The sequence below is a fragment of the Tursiops truncatus genome, chromosome 16, assembly GCF_011762595.2.
Source record: "Tursiops truncatus isolate mTurTru1 chromosome 16, mTurTru1.mat.Y, whole genome shotgun sequence".
NCBI lineage: Eukaryota > Metazoa > Chordata > Mammalia > Artiodactyla > Delphinidae > Tursiops > Tursiops truncatus.
The window spans coordinates 69,440,418-69,462,664 of record NC_047049.1 but is presented as its reverse complement, the minus strand read 5'-3'; positions in this window follow the sequence as shown (position 1 = coordinate 69,462,664).

Sequence of the window (22,247 nt, the reverse complement as noted above, 5' to 3'; positions counted from 1 at the left end):
CCTTCAGTGCAGGCTGATGGCACAGTGACCAGTGACTGTACAGCAGTGATTCTGTACAGCGGGAAGCAGCATGGTGTGGACGTTGGAGCCCCAGCACTGGCTCAACTGGCTGTCCTGGACTCCTGGCTCAGCCACTTAGTTGTGTGTAACCTTTGTACCTCAGTTTCCTCATCTATAAACGGGGTACTAAGCCTCTCAACTCGTAGGGCCATTGTGAATATAAAAGGAGTTCATTCATATAAAGCTCCTGGCACGTCCTGAGAGCTTGGCAAACCTTGGCAATTACTGCCTGGACCAGGAAACTTAGTCCAGGGGAGCTGCTCTTTGATGATCTGAGACAAGTAATAATGAAAGTGCAGAGAGAAACTTGACATTCCTAAGACCTGTCAAAATCCTCCATCCCAACACCACCAGGAACACATCTATTGCTGAACAAGTTGGTTTTATTACGTTTTTAGGGAGGGAGTACACACTCCATGGAGAACTGTGGGGTGTCTCGCTAAGAAGCTGTCAGAAAGGTTAGAAAAGACTTACTAGAAAGGATTGGGCTTGTGTTAGGTGATTTTAAAGAGGGCTGAAGAAGGTGGGGCTTTACTCTAAATTGGATGCTATCAGGAAGTAGGGTTCATAATTCTACAATTGAGTGTCTTGATGCTAATTTAGATAGGTGGGGAATGTTTGGTCATTTTTGTGGTTTGGACAATGTTCATGTTTTGTCTGTGTTCAGACATGATTGTAGAGTGGTCCTATCTTTTGTCTTGATCCATCATGCTCACAGAGTGGCCTTGCTTGAAGTGGATGTGCTGTGAAATTTTTGTGCTCACCAGGAGGAGACCGAGACCGGGCTGACAGTGCCAGACCAGTTGCCTGCTTTAGGGGGTTGCTTTTCTCTTTCTCAGGTCTCTTGAGAAGGGCTCTCCAGGGGGAAAGGTTAACAGAAAAGAAAGGAGGTCAATCTGACATCTTCCCCACATCTTTTTTTTTTTTTTCTCTGTTTTGAAGGTTTAGATTCGGTATAGGTTTTGTTGTCTCTGGATCTGAAAAACAAAACTGTCATTAATGAGCACCTTAAGGTTAGTTCTTTTTAATTTTCTCCTAAACCCGTTTTAGAAAACTGGAAGCTTTGAAAAATATTTTGAAACCTTCAAGCCAAGAGTCCGATAATCATTTAAAAAAGAAAAAAGCACTGAGCAATTAAAAAAATCTCCCACACCTACAGGGCTAGAGATGTCCCCGCCTGATACTATCCGAAGAGTGTGCATGCAATTACGGTCCCACCCATGGCCTCCCAATAGTGATGCAATCCAAAGTCGTGTCTGCATCCAGAGCTACCAAAGTTGCAGGTTGGTCTCAAAAGCCACAACCTCCTAATGTTCATTTCTCCCATAGCCCCATTTTGATCCTATTCAGACATCACTCTAACACACACACGCACACACACAGAAGCAGGCAGTGGTGTCAGTGCAAGGAGGGCTCCCATGAGCCTCTGAGAGCTAGTGCTTAGTGCGTCTCACTCAGGCCTTGGTAGAGCTGCCTTGATTTCTCTCCTCTACCCCATCCCCCAGCCCTGGCTGCTGCAAGAGCCACATCCACCCCCAAGAGTGTTCTGATTCTCTTTACACGCTTACTAGGAGTCTCACCCAGCCCACCCCCCTCTTTCTTTCAAGAACACTTCTCAGATTTTAACTCGAGATTATTGAGGGCTCTAGGTAAGGAGTAGCGGTGGTCCCCAATATAGACGGTCTGAATATAGTTATTGAATAAATACCTTGAGCACAGCTGCTCTTCACACTCGCTGGTATGACTTTAGCGTCTTAGGCGCTCTCATGGAAAGAGCTGTGCTCATCTCTGTTCTCTTAGGCTGTTTTCTTCTGCTCTGCTTTCTCCATTGACCCTATCCTATCTGTATTCTAGCTTCCTGAAATTCCTCAAAATGCCTAGTCTGTCCCCCCATGCTTTCAAAGCACTGTTTTAATTGCATCCTTTCTAGCTTTAAAAATCTTTTCTGTTATTTCAAAGGTGAAGTCTTAGCTGCTAGATCACAAATTTGAACCAGAAAACTCACAGATTTATTTACTGTTCTGAAACATAAGGATTAAATAGGAACTCTCATTGCAACTATTTCACATTATATATAATAGTAGAGGAAAAACAGATCTTTGCTAAGTTACTAATAACTGTAATAATTACTCTCATTTTAAAAAAAGGAAAAGTCAGAGGTAATTATCAACCTTCAGAAACTTTAACAGCTAGCAAGGAAGAGAAATCTGAAGTATAGGCAAAGGGTCTGGAGTGAGGCTGCCCTCGGGTTGCCTTCTACAAGCCTTGTCACCACCTCTTAGGTGATTGGCAAGTTGCTTAACCTCTTTGAGCCTTGGTTTCTCATCTGTAAGATAAGAATAATGATAATACCTTCATGTATTATGAGGATTAAATTAAATGATATTTCTAAAGGGCTTAGAAAAATGCCCAAATTATAGCAAGCACTCAGTAAATATTTGTTGAATAAATAAATGAAGATACGAGTGAGAGCTGAATAAGCAACACCCCAAAACAGAAATATGTTATTCCCCAGCTGGCATCATAGCCGAGTCCTCTTCTAAGGCCAGCTGCTTGTAAATGATGGGGTAAATAATAAAGTAGTAAATATTATTGGTATGAGCTCAGTGCTTCATTCTATCACATGGAGGGAGATCACAGATCAGTGGAAACACTGCATGATTGGCTGTGATGATAAGTAAGTCTAAAAATGCTGGTGGTTTTACTCCCCTGAAGTTGTAAGATTCATTTCCCAGGATAGCTAAATAGTTAAGATTTGGGCTTGGGAGTCATGCAGCTTGGGTTTGAGTCACAGTTCCTGTTATGGGCTGAACTATGTTCTCCCAGTATCCATATGTTAAAGTCCCAACCCCTAGTACTGTAACTCAGAATGTGAGTGGATTTCAAGATAAGGTCTTTAAAGAGGTGATTAAATTAAAATGTAGCCATTAAGGTGGATCCTAATGCAATTTGAATGGTGTCCTTATAAAAAGAGGAAATTTGGGTGCACAGAGATAACAGGAGTGCACATGCACAGAGGACAGGCCATGTGAGGATTCAGCGAGAAGGTGGCCGTCTGCAAGCCAAGGAGAGAGGCCTCAGACAGAAGCAGACTGCTCTCTGTGATCTAGAACTGTGAGAAAGTAAATATCTGTTCTTTTTTTTTTAAATATTTATTTATTTATTTATTTATTTTTAAAATTTATTTGGCTGTGCCAGGTCTTAGTTGGGGCATGTGAGATCTTCGTTTCCACGTGCGGGATCTTCATTGAGGCACGCGGGATATTTTAGTTGCGGCATGTGGGATCTAGTTCCCTGACCAGGGATTAAACCCGGGCCCCCTGCATTGGGAGCATTGAGCCTTAACCACTGAACCATAAGGGAAGTCCCAAAGGTCTGTTCTTTAAGCCAGTCTGTGGTATTTTATTATGGCAGCCCTAGCAAAGTAAATGCTTCAAGCACTTAACCCATAGATTTTGATGATGAAATGAGATTATCATTTAGCACAAATTCTGCCTCATAGTAAGAGCTAAATATGTTAGCTAATATTATTATTGCTATCATTATAATACCAATGATTATTATTGTTACTAGTGTCTCCAGAGGGACAGTTGTCAGGCCCCCTTCCTATCATATTGAAATACACACCCAAAATATTGTATCTCTATGTAAATCACAAGCCTATTTTACAGATGAAGAAACAACTTTCTTTTAAAGGTTTTTGGGGTCTGGTAAGAAGGCTTGAATCTTTCAGAAAATAAAGTGTGACTATCAAACACCAAGTAATCCATTTGAAAAAAGAAAGTTCATTCCAAATGTGAATTTAAATAATGATTAGTTGGCTACTTGATTGGTTGATTGGACATGTTGATTCATTTTGGATTTGTCCAAATAAGCCTAGGATTATAGCTGTAGTCGTGAAGATACCATGTAGCATTTAATCATGAAAATTCTTAACCACAGGAGCACTAAAATGAATGTATACAGGAAAGCATTGTAAGATGCTTCTTGTAAATGCTTCTTTTAGGTGTGACTTAGAAGAGATCGTCAGGGGGCTAGGGAGAGATTGATAGTGTGACAGTCATGATGCCTTGTCTCCAAACCCCAACTCAAGGTCTTCCTTTGTAAAATGGAGCTGGGGATGCCAGGCTTGTATATACCATGATCCTTAAAAGAGTCACATGAGGTAACGAATATGAAATTGCTCCATAAAAGGACACTGAGGTTAAGGTTCACATTACAGTGATAAGTCATGTCGGTATACATTCCCTTGATATGATGTAATGAGAATAGCACTGTATCTCTGTGGTCTTCCTCCCCCAAACCCATAACCCCAGTCTAACCGTGAGAAAAAACATCAGACAAACTCAAGTTGAGGGACATTTTGCAGGATACCCTACCAGTACTTCTCGAAACCATCGAGGTCATGAAAAACAAGCAAAGACTGAGAAACTCTCACAGCCCACAGGAAATTAATTAGACATGATGAATGGATGTGGTGTCCTCACTGAGATCCTGGAACAGAAAAAGGACAGTGGAAAACTAGTGAAGTCCAAATGAGGTCTAGAGTTGAGTTGGTAGTAATGTAAGATATTAACAAAAGGGAAACCAGATGAGGGGTATACAGGAACTGTCTGCACTATCTTTGCAAACTTTACGTAAATCTAAAATTATTATAAAATTTAAAAGTGTATTTTCAAAAAGGAAATTGACGTACTAATATCAGAATTTATCTGATTATTTCATTTAATGTGAAAGCAGCTTACAAATTCAAAAGCTCACTTTAGAAATGTCAGGTAAGGGAATAATTATGTGATAGTTTGCAAATACTTTTAGAATAGCAGAGTCGAGTATTTTTCTGCTGTCGCCCAGGCCTAGAGTCTCTGCTTGATTATCACTGTCATCAAACAGTCATCTCATTACTGAAGAGTTCACTGAGCTCACCAAGTCCGGCCTCCTCACTTTGCAAACTGAGGCCCAGAATGGGCAGGTGACTTATTTGAAGTGTATAATAGTGTTAAGAATGGAAAACAAAAGATATTTTTTATTGCACATAAAGTACTAGAAAAATTATGAATATGTATGTGTATAAATATATATACACGCACATAATATATGTTATATACTGCATTATCTATAAAATCTTTCTTTTTAATAGAAATGAGATGTAGAAGCATAGGACGTCCTTGTTGAGTCTGTTAGTCTGGTGGGTTTTTTGTGGGGGGGTGGATTGTTTTGGTTTTTTTTTTTTTTGTCTAGACTGTTACGGAAACACATCCAGCTCAGTTAAGGAAGGAAGTTGATAACAAAAACAAATCAGTAAAACTGTGTCCCTTTTAGGTGACAGGCCTGCACTACATTGAGGATTTAAAGGTGAGAAGGATCAGGTCTTTGACCTTGAGGACCTCCCAGCCTGGTCCAGGCAGCAAACACCTAAGCAGCTTTACACTAGCACGTCAGAAGCATGAGGGTAGATGGGAGTCACCTGACCCAACTATAGGACCAGCTCGATGGAGCCCGTCTTGGAAGAGTGACCATCTGAGATGCCTTAACAGAGGAGTGAGGAGTTAGCCGAATGGAGAGACGGGGCGGGGGGGGGGGGGGGGGGGGGCGGGATTCCAGGCAGGAGAAGAGACTTCTTGTCCTCTGAGATTGCAAGGAAGGAAGGAAGCATGTGGATTTAGATAAGGCAAAATCTTAAGACGGGAAGTTGACAGATCAGGCTCGAGGGGCTGTCGTCACAGTGAAGTAGGGCGTGAGGCCGTGTGCTGGCAGGGAGGGGAGGGCGCTGGGTGGAGATCTTTAGGAGTATGGTAAAGCCTTGGGCCTGTATCTGAGGGAGAAGAGAGTGGACTCTAATCCAAGGCAAGTGAAGGGTTAACGAACATTCCAAGCTAGCATTAGCACCAACATACAGGAATATGCAGCTTCCTCTGGCAGCCTTCAACTGTCCAACGGTAGAGAGAGTACAGAGAAAGTAGGTTGTAGCCTTCATCTTGGGTTCAGTTTTCCCAGACAGGGTGAGCAGAGTGTGGGGATCTAAGAGAACCAAGGATGGTGAATATTTGCTGTTCGGACCTCAGCTGTAAAGGTCGTGGGCAGGGCAAAAAGGGAAAGAAGGAAGTCAGCAGACTGGAAGAAAATAAAAGCGACATGAAAGCCAACGTTCCTGTAAGAATCAGAGAACGTCACAGTCTCTTAAAACTAAATTTGTTAGAAAAGAAAACCAATCCATGTGTCAAGCTTCTGAGTAAAGAAAGGAGATGTCTGGAGGGTTAAGAGAGGCAGAAGATGTTCAACCCAGATGACATTGACAGAGGATGACACTTAGATGAAGGCAAAAGCTCGATGGGGTGCCAGGAGAATGCACCTGGGGTGTTGGCATTGTTCAGGGGTACAGAATTGAAGAGCAGTAGGGGATAAAAAAAACACCAAGGAGAGGAGGTGGAGTGGCGATACCTTTTGTTCAATGACCAAGGATTGCAGAAATGGGAGGAGTGGTCAGAACTGATGCTTCTAATATGGCCAGGAAAGAAGCAGCTCCTGGTGAAGTGACCTAACTATGGAACTACAGGCAAGTACATGAATCTAGGCCTCCCTTTCCTCATTCTAAGAGTTCTGCCCTAACAGGCTGTTGTGGCACTGGAGAAGGTAATGCACCTGGACCACAGTAAGTGGTACCTAATAAAGGAGAGCCAACTTTGACAGTGGCTGAGAATCCTAGGTGGTCTGACCAGTCTACGCAAGACCTGCACACAGTGGACAGAGAGAGGTGGTGATGCCCAGGTGCCAGGCGGGCAGAGCAGCAGTGGGAGTCTGATATGACCAAGAGCTTAGGTTTGAAAACCCATAGCAAGCGTTTCATGTTGAAGCCTACTTTGAAATACAAAAAATAGTGGAGGGTGGTATCCTAAATCATTACTGCAGATATGTGTTCTAAAAAGAAATGCCCTTTTTGGCCCTGATTGCACCCCAAAAGGCTAATCTGTTGTTCGTAGGTCAAGAGGAGGCATATACATGGCAGAAAATGAAGTAGAGGGAAGAGGCGTTTAATTGAGTGAGGGACGGGAACAAAGAGACCAGGAAAACCTGTGTAGAGGCAACATTGTCAAGTGAACTCAGTCGAATTCCAAGGCTCTGGGCTCAGACTGTGTTCATGAGGAAGGGCCATTCATGAGATCCATGGGGTCTTTCGCTCTCATTATTCCTAATAAGTTGGTTATGTTTATAAAATAGAATCATAACTACATCTGGAACTTTTACACAGAAATTAAGGTTGACGTATGTGCCAGAATGATTTATATTCCCTGATAAGATGGTAAAGATTTACTTTACTTGCACTCTTACTTATTATTCATACTTTATTTTGCAAATTGGTAGTAACCCAACTGCAGCCAGATCGAGAGTTCACATGCCAAGTTTTGGTCTGAAAAGTTTTTGCATCCAGTATATACTTGGCCACGAAAATAAGGAGATTGAATAAGAGAAGAGAGAAGAGAGTGTTTTATGTACTCTGGAGGTCAAAACCAGATGTGAGTAAGGTTCTCACGGAGTGTGGCTAGCTAACATCTGGTAATCCCTAATGCATTTCACTGCCCATTTGTAAGTTTCCCCCAGTGTTTAACATCAACAGCTATTCAGGAACGTAGTGACTTGCACAAAAATAAAATTTATAGATATGAAAGACAAAGCCAGAAAATTACTCTGTTCTTGGCATTCATCCTTCCTGGGCAAGGAGTTCATATTTTCTTTCGGTCGATGCCGTGTTTAATAACGCTATATGATTGGTTAGATTTTGATTGAGCTGAATGTGTTTTGTTTGTTTTGTATGACTCAGTGAAAAAAGAAACATAAAACCTTAGGCTAACTTGAATCAGAGAGCTCTGTTTTTTTCTATGTAATCTGAAGAAGACTTGGGAAAATAGCCCCAGAAGGACTAGTTGAGCCTCTAGTTGGGGAGGAAGGCGAGTAAGGGTTGGTGAGGAAGGTGGGTAATTTAGCCTATTTTCTTCTCTTGGCACAGTGTCTCTGATTTCTTGTTCCCTTTCAAAAAACTCTCTTCTACAAAGACAGCTCCCACAACCTGCAGAATTTGTAAAGAAATTTGCAGAGGAGAGCAGACATGTCTGTATTTCCAAACACAAAGGTCACAAAGGCTGTGGGACACAGCTGCAAAGTGGATGGCTGCTAAATGCAGCAGTTAAGGTTGGACATATGTTCCTCACTCTTCCGTAGATCTATGTTGCATTATATAAATTAACAGTAATCTAGACATTCCTTTGGCAGGTCCATAAGGCCCACAGAACTGATTAATTAATAACTAATTCAGAGATGACAACAAGGTATACACTTGTGTGCCTACTCAGGTCCACTGGTAGTGGCTGCCAGGAATACGGGCATTAGAAGATTTCTAAAGCTCTTCCCAAGCTCAGTGGTAAAGTGCACTGGTAGACTTTGGATACTGGCCAGGGCAGTGGGCACATGAGCCACTTAGTAACCATCCTTCGTTTAACCTAAGGTGTTTGTCATGATAAGAGATAAGATCTGTCTCCTAAAGTTTGGGAATTTTTAATTCAAAATAAACCCACAGTTACAGATGCATATGCATGTCATGCAGTAAAAGTAATACAGCCAGTGATGTGATGACACTTTGTATCTTTAGAAGAGCTTTTACGAGTCATCCCATGAGGTTCCAAAGTGATCTCACAGTATAGAAAGGGGAAGTATTTTTATCCCCATTGCCAAATGAGGAACTGGATTTCAGAGCAGATAACTCATCAGAGTTCGTGCAGCTGGTAAGTTAGAGAATTAAGGAAATATTTTGTAATCATCTGAATATCTTATAACCACTCAAATTTCTGACTCAAATTAGGAGTCACAGAACTGTGGGAACTCTGGCTAGGATTGTCTGATTCCTAAATTTTGCAACAACAAGAGTGAACATGACTACACAGGAAACGTTTACAATAAATGTGTGTATACGTGATTAAGTGACAAGTGGGCAATAGCCAGCCTTTGAAATGCATGAATGACTATTAGTCAGAGTTCTCCAGGAAAAAAAGGATTTATGTTTGTACGTATTATGTGTGTATGTACATGTATTACTTATAAAGAATTGATTCACGTGCTTACGGAGGCTGGCACGTCCAAGATCTGCAGAGTCCGTGTCCCAGTTGGGGTCTGAAGAATGGCAGCCTGCTGTAGAACCAGGAAGAACAGAGCTTCTACTCTGAAGGCTCTCAAGCAGGAGAATTCTCTCTTTTTTGTAGAAGCGTCAGCCTTTTGTTCTATGCGTGCCTTCACCTGATTAGATGAGGCTCATCCCCATTATGGAGAGCAATCTGCTGTACTCAGTCTGCCAATTCAAACGTTAATCTGAGCCCAAAACACCTGCACAGAAAAACCCAGAATAATGTTTGACCAAATATCTGGGCACCCCATGGTCCAGTCAAGTTGACACACAAAATTAATCATCACAAGTCCACCTCTTGTCAACTTGTCATCCATATACTTCTCCTTAAGCCATATTTAATCTCCAAATAAGGTAAATAACAATGTCATCCTTATACGTAACATGACACAATTATCCTGTGTACAGCCAAACACACTAAGCCTTTTCCAAGAAGAGGACAGAAAACCCTTGAGTGATATTTACTCTTCTCACTGATAAGTCATAACTTAAGTACTATGAGGGTGGAATGTTATGGACTGAATTGTGTTCCCTCAAAATTTGTATACTGAAGCCCTAAACTCCAATGTAACTGTGTTTGGAAATAGGGCTTTTAAGAAGGTGATTAGGGTTAAATGAGGTCATAAGGGTAGGGCCTTAATCTGATAGAATAGGTGTCCTTATAAGAAGAGGAAGAGACACCAGTTGTCTCTTGCTCAATCTGTGCATGCACAGAGGAAAGCCCATATGAGGACGTAGCAAGAAGGTGTCCATCCACAAGCCAGGAAGAGAGGCTTCACTAGAAACCAAGCCTGCAGACACCTTGATCTTAGACTTTCAGCCTCCAGAGCTATGAGAAAATAAATGGCTGTTGTTTAAACCACCCAGTGTGTGGTATCTTGTCCTGAGCTGACTAATGTAATGACCACAGCCCTACCTGAGGACGTTTGTTACTATCACAGAAGAGGGAATTTATTCAAAGTATATCAGTCCAATAATTGTCTGCACGTGCTAATCCATTCTGTTAAACTTCTAGGCTGGGCATAGACCCAAAATACCCTTCCTGATATTTTGAGGGCTGGATTATAAATTATAAATTGCTGAATCATCCCATGCTGTTTCAAGGGCAGCATGGCAAAGTTGCTAGTAGTAGGGGATGACTGGGAAAGAGAGGAGAAGGTCAGTCCATTTTATGGAAAGCTGACCATATGCTGAGCCTTTGCAACACAATGGGGAAAAGATGCAGGTAGTGTTCTAGTGAGTGACCTAGGTTCCAGGGTGGGGCTAGGGGACTTCTTCCTCTGAATCTTTAGGGTTGTAATGACAAAAAGCATTGATTTTAAAAAGTTTATTTGGAGGTTCTTGCAGAAACCAACTATACATATAGGCTTACCTGGAGGCTACTCCTCCCTCACTGGGGAGAGTGTATGCTTTTTCACTTGTCATCTTTGGCTGTCGGCAGGGCTAGCAGGTGCCACGGCCTGGTTATCCTGATGTCTTGACATTGTGCTACCTGCTGAGTTGTAGAAGATTTGATTTAGGTCTAAGGAGTTTGCAATGGACGCATGCCTAGAAGATGAACTAGACTGACAAACACGGTGTCTGGTGTCTCTCTGTATGTGTGTGTTTAATCACACAACTTCTAGGGCCCTAATTTGTTGCAAGGCCCCAACTCCCCTAAGGAGTTGGTTTTCATTCTTTGGGCAAAACTACTTTTTTGACAGAGTTGAAGAGAGCTCTTGAAATATTTTCAGTGTTAATATACCACCTTTATGCTCTAAGTCCTAAAGAAAAGCCAAGCAGAGTGGGGTCTATGGCATCCCTCACTGTTTCCGTTTTTCACTGTACTGCCTTCATAGCTTTCAGAGATGACCTATGAAGCTGTAAATAAAAGCAGCACAATTTTTCTCTGACAGTATTTCTAAACTCTCCAGTAGACGCAATGATAGATTCATTCAATGGATTGGTACAGACTTTGCTTGGGGAAACTAAAGCGTTTTTTGTTTTTTGTTTTCCTTTCTGAGTCAGAAATTGATAATGCAGAAATATTGCGCAAATACCATGACTACGGCATCTTTTCTTTTTATTAAACAGCCGTTGTGGTTTGAAGAGTGACTTTCTTCAGAAAATTGTGGAGACTTTGCAGCAATGGCTGAAGGTATACTCTCCAAGTTACCTAATTGAATAGGTAAGCTTTATGCCTTTAAAATGAGCCATATGTTCGTATGTTCCTTTTTTTTTTCCTTTGAAGCCTCCAGAACTTTTCAGTTCATAACATTTTGTATTGAGCATGAAATTGACTGCAATTCTTACTGCTGCATTTTTTAGAAATCCCCAATGTAGGGGGAAAAAGAAAGGAATTTTTTAACAAGCCCAAGGTCCAAGAATTATACCAATGCTGCCTTTGTTTCCCATAGAGCCTTAAGAAAAATCGTATCTCAACACAGCTCCTGCTAAGTTACTAACTCCTATCAAATTGATGCCCTTCTAACAACAACAACAAATTCCCTAAGATGGGTTGGTAAGATGAGTGATGAATGATGAAACAGTAGGGAGTAGGTTAATAGACAGTGGTACTTTTTATAAGAAACTCAAGATTAAGTTCAAAAATGAATCAACCAAATCCAATTTTGAGTCAAGGGCATTCAAGACAAGTTTTACCATTTTCTCAAACTACTAAGAGCTGAAAAATTTAGTCACAGATGAAAATATCCTTAATGGAATAAGCTAAAAATTGATTACAAGGAATGAAACCTCGGTGTGGCTGGCCACAGAAACCTATCAAGGAATCTTGAGGGCAGAGCTGAGGCTTAGACATGCTGGCACAGAAGGTGGATGACTGTTCCCTTTCCTGCACACCTCGAACTCCCTCTCTATCCCCCTGCCACTGCCCCACCCCTTCCCAGCCCCACGCTGCACAGGGCTGCTGAAAGTTGCTCTCCTGACTTCAGAGAGAAAGAGGCTGTTCATTCTTTCTTTTCCACAGTCACCCCCAACTCTGTACATTCCAAACTCATAGACCTAGCCATGCTCCAGGCTTCTGTGGGACCCGTAAGTCTCAAAGGACTTGAATTTCATCCACAGCAGGGATGTAGCCTGATGCGGCTTGGGGTTGGAGGTTGTGAGTTTAAATTCGGAGACAAAGTGTAGGAGGGCCCCTGAGAGAAATCACTTACCAAGCTGGATGAAGGATTCTGCCTCTGTGAGTCCGACTCAGGTGAGCAGCCCAAGTAGGGGAGGAAGGAGAGGTCCTGGGTGTTCTGTAACTCCTCCAGCCCTGAGTCACCCATATGCTTTGGGTGAGTATTACAACCAGCTGTCACTAGGGAATCAGGCCACTCCACCATGGGACATCCCCTGTAAGCACAGGGGTGAGAACGGAAAGGCGTTTTCCTGCTGCCTTAAAGAAGAGAACCAGAGAGTCCGAGGCAAGTGGCAATGAAGCTGTAAGTGCAGTCCTGGCCCTCATGGAGATGATTATCTGTCTCAAGAGCACTGACCCTCAAACAGGGCGGAGGGAGTGTCAATCATGCCTGACAGCCATCGGCCCTCAGAGACTTGAGGAAAGACTCCTTTGGTGACTTTTCTATAAGCTGGAGAGCCACAAGCTGGAGAGACCTGGGAACATTTGAGTTACATATGACTTAAACCACACTCGATCAAGCCTTGCTCATGATTACAGAGCAAACCTAGGCTAGTGTTAAGAATGTAATTTAGACGTTCACTGCTAGCTTGACGGACCACCTGCTCCCTTTCTCTTTTTTGTTTGTTTTGTTTGGGTTGCTTCAGTTTTCATCAAGAAAGGGCAAAAGCGGGTCTATTTAATTTTTAATTCTACACCTTTTCATAGCAAAAGAGAGACCTCATTTTAAATTCACTCCTAATCAAATACTGTTCCTGTGAATTATGAATTGTTGCCTTGAGGTCAGAGCCCACAGTAGCATAAAGGCAATAGTTGAATTCTGAGAACAGGACATAAGGAGAAAGAGTTGAGGGTTGAGGACTCAGCCTTTGGGGACTCCGCTGTTAGGCATTGGAGGGACCCTATCAGAAGTAAGAGTTCAAAGCCAGTTGCCGCATGTAAGGATCAGCCAGCCTAGATATCTACAGTAACTAGTACAGACACTGATTCTTACGTTTACTTAAAATATAGACCAAAGTTGACTTATACATACATATATACATGCTTATATAAATATATATGAATGAGGAATTTGTCTCTATAATTTATATGGATAAGAGATCACTATAGATAGATAGGTAGATAGGTAGATACATAGATATTGGGTTGGCCCAAAAGTTCGTTCAGGTTTTTCCATAAGATGTTACAGAAAAACCCGAACGAACTTTCTGGCCACCCCAATAGATAGATAATGTGTGTATTCCATAGATGTGTACATATGTGAGATAACAGCAGGAGACAGGAGAAAAGAAAAATGGGAGAATTTATTCCTTATGATCCCTTCCTGTCTACCTCATCTCTGCCGGTGACTACCTTCTGGGATTACTGCTTCAATCAAATAGACTCTGTCCCGTGGCTCAAATCTTTCTCTGGGCTCCTTGCCCTTGTCCCTACTTTGTAGGCTTAAAGGAGATAACAGCTTCCCAATGTTACCAATCCTTGGGTGCTTCAGCTTCAGGTATTGGCTCCGTTCATTCTACCCACACCTGTGTAAACTGTTTTCTCATTAAACTTGCCTGCTTAGACAAAAGTTAACCTTCAAGGATGCCAGATATCCCACGACGAGACCCTGACTATAAGAGGAGCCGACTTTATGTTGATCTTCCTGTTAGGCATCCAGGTGAAGATATAGATAGGCAAGCAAAAGTGAGTCTGGAAAAACCTTAAGGCCGGGAAAGCCTGAGCTGGAGAAAACAACATTTAAGAATTTTCAGCCTTTAGATGCAGAGGGGAATGGTTATGACCTGTTGCTCTCTGGGAAGGCAACCATCCCCTCTTGTTGACGCCCACTATCTTGAATTACCATCTTGTTGGATTCAAGGCAGTCCTGGACTGCCCCCTCCTTACGCTGAGGAAGGCTGACATCTAGGGTTAAAACCTGAACTAATTACTCTCCTTCTTCTAAGTGTCTATCAACACCAGTCTCCCCATGCATCACATCACTACTTATGAACAGAAGCCCAAACTTCCCAGGCATCTACTTTTGCCAGGATTCTCATCTGCGTACTGCTGTGTACATCCCCATAGGATGAACTAATTCTTCTCTCCTTCTCAAAATCTTTTACTTTAAGCAATTTTAGATTCTTAATCATATATTATTTAGCCTGTGACCATAATGGACTCTTCAAAAAATGGATAACATTTGTCCAAGAAGAGCACAAAATAAATTCACTTAAGCCATTTGTTCATAATTACAATAGACACGATGTGCGTCATCACTGAGCAAACTCCAAGATAAACATTTGGCCATGGAGACAGTGAGCTGAATTACATGCATCACTTTTTTTTTTTTTTTTTTAACTATTTTGGGTTTGCCCCGACATACATGGCCATAGACAGTTAATTGGATCTATAAATACTCCCAGTTAAGTTTTTGTTTGTTTGTTTGTTTTGTTTTTGCGGTACGCGGGCCTCTCACCCTTGTGGCCTCTCCCGTTGCGGAGCACAGGCTCCAGACGCGCAGGCTCAGCGGCCATGGCTCACGGGCCCAGCCGCCCCGCGGCATGTGGGATCTTCCCGGACCGGGGCACGAACCCGCGTCCCCTGCATCGGCAGGCGGACTCTCAACCACTGTGCCACCAGGGAAGCCCCCCAGTTAAGTTTAATTATTTCTCTGTGCAGAATCTTAGGTTATGTTAACTCTGGTGATCATTTGGGATAATTTTTTTTAATTCCACAGAAGTTTGTTTTGAAAAATTGACCTAGAATATGCTCTGAGAGAAAAAAAGAAAAAGAAATTGGATAAAGGACTGAGAAATAAGAGTATGATAAAAAGAAATTGGATAAAGGAGTGAGAAATAAGAGCATGAAAAGATTACTCTGTAAGAAGCCAACATAATTGTAGAAGTATTAAAATCCCTATAGGAGATTTACAGAGAAGTGTGCCCTGGATTAGAATTTGATATCAAATAACTGAAGTCATACAATTTCAGTGCCATTTGTAGTTGAGTTAATAGCATATGTTCCTGGAGGATTACAGCCAATGATTAAGGAAATTAGGTTTTGTTTGAAATTAATTTAGTTATATAAAGCTGCTACTATAATTTACAGCTTTGATATTTAATATTTAATAAGCCAGATCTTAGAAGAAGACTAGATGTAGCTGTGTCATTATTCCTTGAAATATTATTCCCATAAGTCATTTATATTTGCTGGCTGATAAGGATGTTCATCAAGTAGATGGACTCAACACGAGTCCACTGATAAAGCCAATGCAGGTTTACAGCTTGCCGAGTCCCTTGTACGTTTCCACTCCATTTCCCACACCTGTAACTTACTGAATCATAATTTATCTGGCCGGTCAGTTGTCACAATAAAGAAACATTGCAGCCTTTCCTTCAGCAGCCAGCTGTGGGAATGACTCAACTCTGCCTTTCTCTCACATTTTACGTATCTGTGGCTTTTAGTCATTAAAAATCACGGGAATGTCTTTGTAAATATTGTGCCCTCAGTATTTTTCTTTCTTGTTTTTTTTTCACTGCTTTGTCACATTGTTTTCCCTATCCATCTCCTTGACTTTTCCTTCATTTTTCTGAAGCTCTGTAGTAATGATTCCAATTTCTTTCCTGCATATATCTATAGCTCTTTGTAGAAATTTCTTTTTTCTTTTTTCTCTGATTTATAAAAATTAATCCTAAATTTATAATACCATTAGACTAGCTTTTATTTCCTAACATTCCCAATTTTTTCTCCCTAGATAAGAATATCTGTACTATGTAAACTATTTTGTTTTTAGTACTTGTGTTTTAAACCTTTTATCTCACTTATTCACTTGCTTTCATTGTCTGAACAACTACTGAGAATCCTTCTCGTCACTGCTCTGGTTAGTTTTGTTCCTCTCACTCTCTTTTACTTCCTGGTTTGGGCTTCCTTCAAAGACAGTTCAAGTCAACCTTTCAGAAAATTCACAAGGCACACTCTCTAACCTCAAAGATTTTAGAGGTCTAAACAGAGGACTTAATGCAAGAATATCACCTTTAACAATTTATTTTATATATATATATACATATACACATACACACTTTAGGTAGGTGGCAAAGTGTAGAAATTAATAAAAATGAAATAAAGTTGGCCAGTGCATAAACATGCAAGTTGAAATAGCAGGAGTTTATTTGAAGGGAATAAAAAACGCATTAATACCGTCTAAGACACAAGTTTCTTTTGTGCCTTCCTGCCATACCTCTAAAACTTCCAACATGGTGAGTACATTTAATAATAATAATAATATAATAGTATAGTGAATAGTGTATGGTTTTCTGGAGCTAGATTGGCTGACTAGCAGTCTTGGCTTCACCATTTAAAGCTGTGTGACTTAGCACAATTACTTAATCTTTCTGTGCCTCAGTTTTCAAATATGTAAAATGAGGATACCAATGGTACTCTGTTGACCAAGTTTTTGTGCTAATACATGTAAAATGTTTAAAATCATGCCTCAGACATAGTAAACTCTCAGTAACTGTTATTGTTACTTACTATTATTTTTGTCACTGCTACTATAAAATAAAGTAGAAAATAGCAGATCAAAGTGAACATTAAGAAACAAGCAAGCATCACTGCAGTAACTGGAAAGTCATTTACTTAATCTATATCTTTTCATGTGTTTTTTGCTATATATCTGGAGTTAAAGATTCTTAGGTACTCTTTGGATTAGTCCCCAAATAACACATATCAAAATCACCAGTACAGTGTAACAGTCACTCTTCTTATCTCAAAAGTAACCCCTGTAAGAAGTTGAAGGAACCCCTGCATCAAGCATATTTGAGATGGGAAGTTTTTTTTTTTCCCCTGTACCTATAGCTGCTTCAAATCCTGCAAAGTTTGAAGCTCTGGTGATTGTTAAAAATTTCCAACTCAAGAACTAGAGAAATAGTATGTTTGCACGAATATAAAAATTAGAGCCATAAAGCAACATCCGGAACTAAATCAAAAGATCCCACAGCTCAGATTAGACTTCCCTAATTGATTTGAAGAGAGCTCAATGGGTGCTGGCTGTACAGAGGCACTGACCTCCACCCAGTAAGGAAGTTAAGAACAGAGGACAGGGTAACTGGAACAGCAGTCCTAATCCTTCATATGTCATACAAAGGAAGGGAAGGAGAGAGTTTATTATGTTCCACCAAATCATGAAATAAACCAGACCACTCCATGAAAGAAAGAAAATTCAGACTGATCAAGGAGAGAAACAAGGGCACTTCCTCTAGCTGTGTTTTTATCTATTCACAAACTGGACCCCATAGAATACTGGGAAAGGGGGAAAAAATCTACCTAATGACTAATACCAAATAAAGCATCTTCAGCTAAAGGGGAAGACAGGCAGAATCTGTAAGACATGAGAGTATAGCAGCAGGGGCTATAAGAAATGTAAGTTTAAGTTATCAAGGGAAGAGAGAAATAGAGTGGTTAATGATGGGCATTCCTGGGAAAATAGTGCTAGTTATAGGAAATAAAGCAGAACGAGTGTCACATCCAGGTCTACTACAAAAGTATTTTTAATTACGTAAGACTTTTTAAATAGGCTACCAGTTATAAAGTTTTAGAAATTGTCAGTATTTCTGAGTCAGAAAATCTGAGTGTGTCACATCTATGCCGTTTATTAGCTTCACGATGTGAGCAGTCATTAAACTTGCTGAACTTCATTCCTTCCACAGGAAAATAGAAGTCATAGTATCTACACACTACCACCTTATAGCATTTTAAGAGTAGTCAAATGAAATTATACTTAGAAACATAAAGCATTATTGGAATGTAAATTGTTACCATCACTCAGCTTTTGCTCAATTTTAATATTGGTGAGGATATTACTACTTTATCATGTTGTTATGAACAGCTCTAATTGCTAAAGAGAGAAGACCGTAAAATATATGAAAAAAATATACAACTCCCACACTGATTCAAGCTATATCCCCTGGTACATCAGAATTAACCTTGATCTACTATCCAGTGGTATTTCTTCAATAATGATAGTTATCATAATACCCTTTGAGTTTTCTATTCTGTATATTACAGAGGAAAATTCAAGGGTTGGTTAATTCGGTTGTTTAATGACATCAAGATCTGGATTTACCTCGTTCCATTTTCTACTCAAAATATGATGCATTTTCCAGCCCTGGAAATCCTGGTCCTTTTCTTCCAGATTCCTTTGAGTTTGTTAATATCCTTCTCAAAACTTGGTGCCTATACCTGTGGCAGACTGCTGCTCACCTAGCGCATACACATCTCCATTCCGATTGCACCTTCTCTTTGCCAGCAGAGGCCTGTTCTGTTCAGATATTGGAGGGTGTGGTAGTAGTTGCTCAAGAAAGGCAGCCCCGCCCCCAGACCCAAGAGGTGAATTTTTTATTTTTTTATTTTATTATTTTTTTTTTGCAGTATGCGGTCCTCTCACTGTTGTGGCATCTCTCGTTGTGGAGCACAGGCTCCGGACGTGCAGGCTCAGCGGCCATGGCTCACGGGCCCAGCCGCTCCGCGGCATGTGGGATCTTCCCAGACCGGGGCACGAACCCGTAACCCCTGCATCGGCAGGCGGACTCTCAACCACTGCGCCACCAGGAAAGCCCAGACGTGAATATTGATTAGTTTAAGTCAATCATGGCAATTTTATTACCCTGCCACCTTCATGTGATGCAATCTTGGCCACTAACATTCAAGAGGAAGTCTTCAGGAGAGCCTTTAGAAAAGTTCTCTTCACTCTTTAGAAAAGATCCGAGACCGGGCTTCACCCCTTCCCGCCCATGGGGTGATGTTTGGATGTGCCGCAGACGACCTGAAATGATGCTAGGAGGAAAGCCAAGATTATTGTAGAACCACCAACCCAGGGCTCCTTTATTATGAAGCCACTGAATTAACAGGTGTTCATTCTTCCATTTTGCAGATATTCTTATGTAGGGCAATCCATTTTAGTTATTGCCTAAGCCCTATTTAGGACTGTAGCACTCTCTTTTGAAGCCCCTACCCATCCCTTTTGCCCACCTGAGATGATCCGCTCGTAGCCAGCACTCTGATAGCTTTCCACCTCAGGTGCCTGAACCTCTTCTCTTCTTGAAGGTCCTGTGCTAAACATCATAGGTGAGGAGGAATTTAAGTCCCTTCTCCCTGAGCCTCAATCAATAGGAAATGGGATTTAGTGGAGCTGGGGGGTTAAGTCTCCCCCGACTCTGGTGGCCCATCTCTGAAACACATTAAACGTGGTTTCTCAAAGGGCTCCAACAGAGTCCAAGTTGCCCACAGCAGAAACCCACTTATTAACTCAGCTTTTGCTGGGTTGTCTCCCTTCCTTGTCTCACTTTTTTCTTTTTAATAGATTTATTTTATTTATTTATTTATTGGCTGCGTTGGGTCTTCTGTTGCTGTGCGCGGGCTTTCTCTAGTTGCTGCGAGCGGGGGCTGCTCTTCGTTGCGGTGTGAGGGCTTCTCATTGCGGTGGCTTCTCTTGTTGCGGAGCACGGGCTCTAGATGCGCAGGCTTCAGTAGTTGTGGCTCGCAGGCTCTAGAGTTCAGGCTCAGTAGTCGTGGCGCACAGGCTTAGTTGCTCCACAGCACGTGGGATCTTCCCGGACCAGGGCTCGAACCCATGTCCCCTACATTGGCAGGTGGATTCTTAACCACTGAGCCACCAGGGAAGCCCCCGTCTCACTTTTTTTCCCCTCAAATTTGCTTTCCTTGACCTTGGGATCACCTTCTAAATAAATCACATGTGTCTAAGACCTTGTCTAGGGTCTGTTTTCAAGGAACGCAAATTAAGACAAGTTGTATATTCTGTTACTTACAGCTGAAAGCTTTCTGTTGCAAACGTGCTAGAGCGGTGCTGTCCAACAAAACTCTCTGTGATGGTGGAAATGTTCCATAGCCGTGCAGTCCAATAGCCATTAGTCACATGTGGCTATAGTGCGTGTGAAATGTGGCTGGTGTGCCCGAGGAACTGAATTTTTCATTTCATATCATTTTAATTCATTTAAATAGCCTCATTTTGCTAGTGGTGACCATGTTGGACAATCTAGCTCTAGAAGCAGTCCAATGAGGACCAAATGAATGAAAGAACTGCATCCCTGTTGTTTTAAACGTCAGAATTATAGTCCACAATCATATATTTTGCACAGTGAAGATTCGTACTAGGCTAGGCTTTGTGAAGAATACAGAGATGAATAAACATCTGCCTTCTAAAACACAGTCTAGTTAGGAAAACACACACATAAAATATATTATAAATATATTTATAAACATAAATAAAGCAATATGCATGTTAAAAGTGGCATAAACAAACCACTGTGGAAAATAGAAGGATGTACAATTAATTTCTACGGTGGAAATGTAAGACTACTTCCCTGAGGTAGCATTTGAGCTGAGTCTTGAAGATAAATATACTGTCTTTAGAGAGGGACAGAGGGAGAATTATATTTATAGATGGATAAAGATACATAGAAAAGCATGAGAAGAATGAGAATGCAAGAATGCAAGAATGAGAAGAATGAGAATGCAAGTGGTACAGTAAAGCTAGGCTATAGAACAAAATTCTAGGTGAGGTCAAGAGTGCACGGAGCTTTGAATTCTGTATTAACACACTTAGATTTTATTGTTCTACGAATGACAGAGAATCATCAATGAGTTTGAGCGTAGGTGGTGATGATGGTGTTGTCGCTGACATAATTGGTTATAGACAGGAATAATTGGAGATATAGAAATCAATTAGAAATTTACAACATTAATCCACGCAACAAATGACATTGATGTGAACTTTGTCCATATCATTGAGAATAAAAACAAGAGGCAGGTAGACATGGTAAATCCTGACCACAAACTGAAACTAGGCTATGAGGGAAAACAGTTGGAGATGCCCCAAGAAAACACAAGGGAGGACTGGGTTTGAGGGAGAAAGATAATGAATATACTGGGATGAAAGAGATGTTCAGCAGATATTTGTGCAGGCAAATGCTGGGTGTTTGTTGTTAGCTACATCAAAAGAAGCAGACTTAGCGGGGAAAAGAAAGAGAGGAGGCTCGTAACATTTACTTCGTCACCCAAGGAGGATGCAAAGAGTTTAGAAAAACTAAGTGAAGCAAAGGAAAGAACTGGATTTTTTTTAATGGCCACGTTATACTTTTAGCGAACGTTGAATAAAAGATGGTTGTTTATTCCTGTTAAATTCCCTTGTTGATTTGGGCTCATTATTCCAGTCTACTGAGTTGATTTTTTGACTAGCAGTCATTGTACAGAAAAGTTACTCAGCTTTTCCAGTTGTCTTCTTTTGTATTTTTAGCCTCAAGAAGTTATTTAAGATATAAAAACATTGAATAAAAGGAAAGGCTAATCATTTCCCTGGCAAAGGAAGCAGTTTTGTGAAGCTTGTGCAGTGGACGCTGTGGTTTCACCACCCATATCCCCGTTCAGGATCGAGACTCTCACTTCCAGAGGTTGAGTGTTGGCGCCTGACAGCTCAGAGCTGAGTCCTTCTCTAAGAACTGGCCCTCAACCTGTATCTATTGCCTGGTTAATGTAGCCCCTTTGTTTTAATTCTGGTCAATCCGGAAGAATCATCCTAGCCGTATAGCCTCTGATGGGATCAGCTGGAGCCTCTGTTGTAACTTCATCGTAGCTGGACTTCTCCTCTGCAGCCTTCACAGGGGTTATTCCCACGAGCATTCTCCATAAACTAACTGCATGCAAACCTCCATCATAATGTCTGTATCCCCAATGCCACCTACCTAAGGTGAATTTCAAATCAAAATCTCAGTCGGTAATTTTTGACTTGACAAAACCATTTTAGACATCATTTAGAGTATCAGGATCCTTTTTACATTTGAAAAAGAAGATTAATGAGGATGACTGTTTTTAAGTTATGTTAATTTAATCAGCATGGCACTG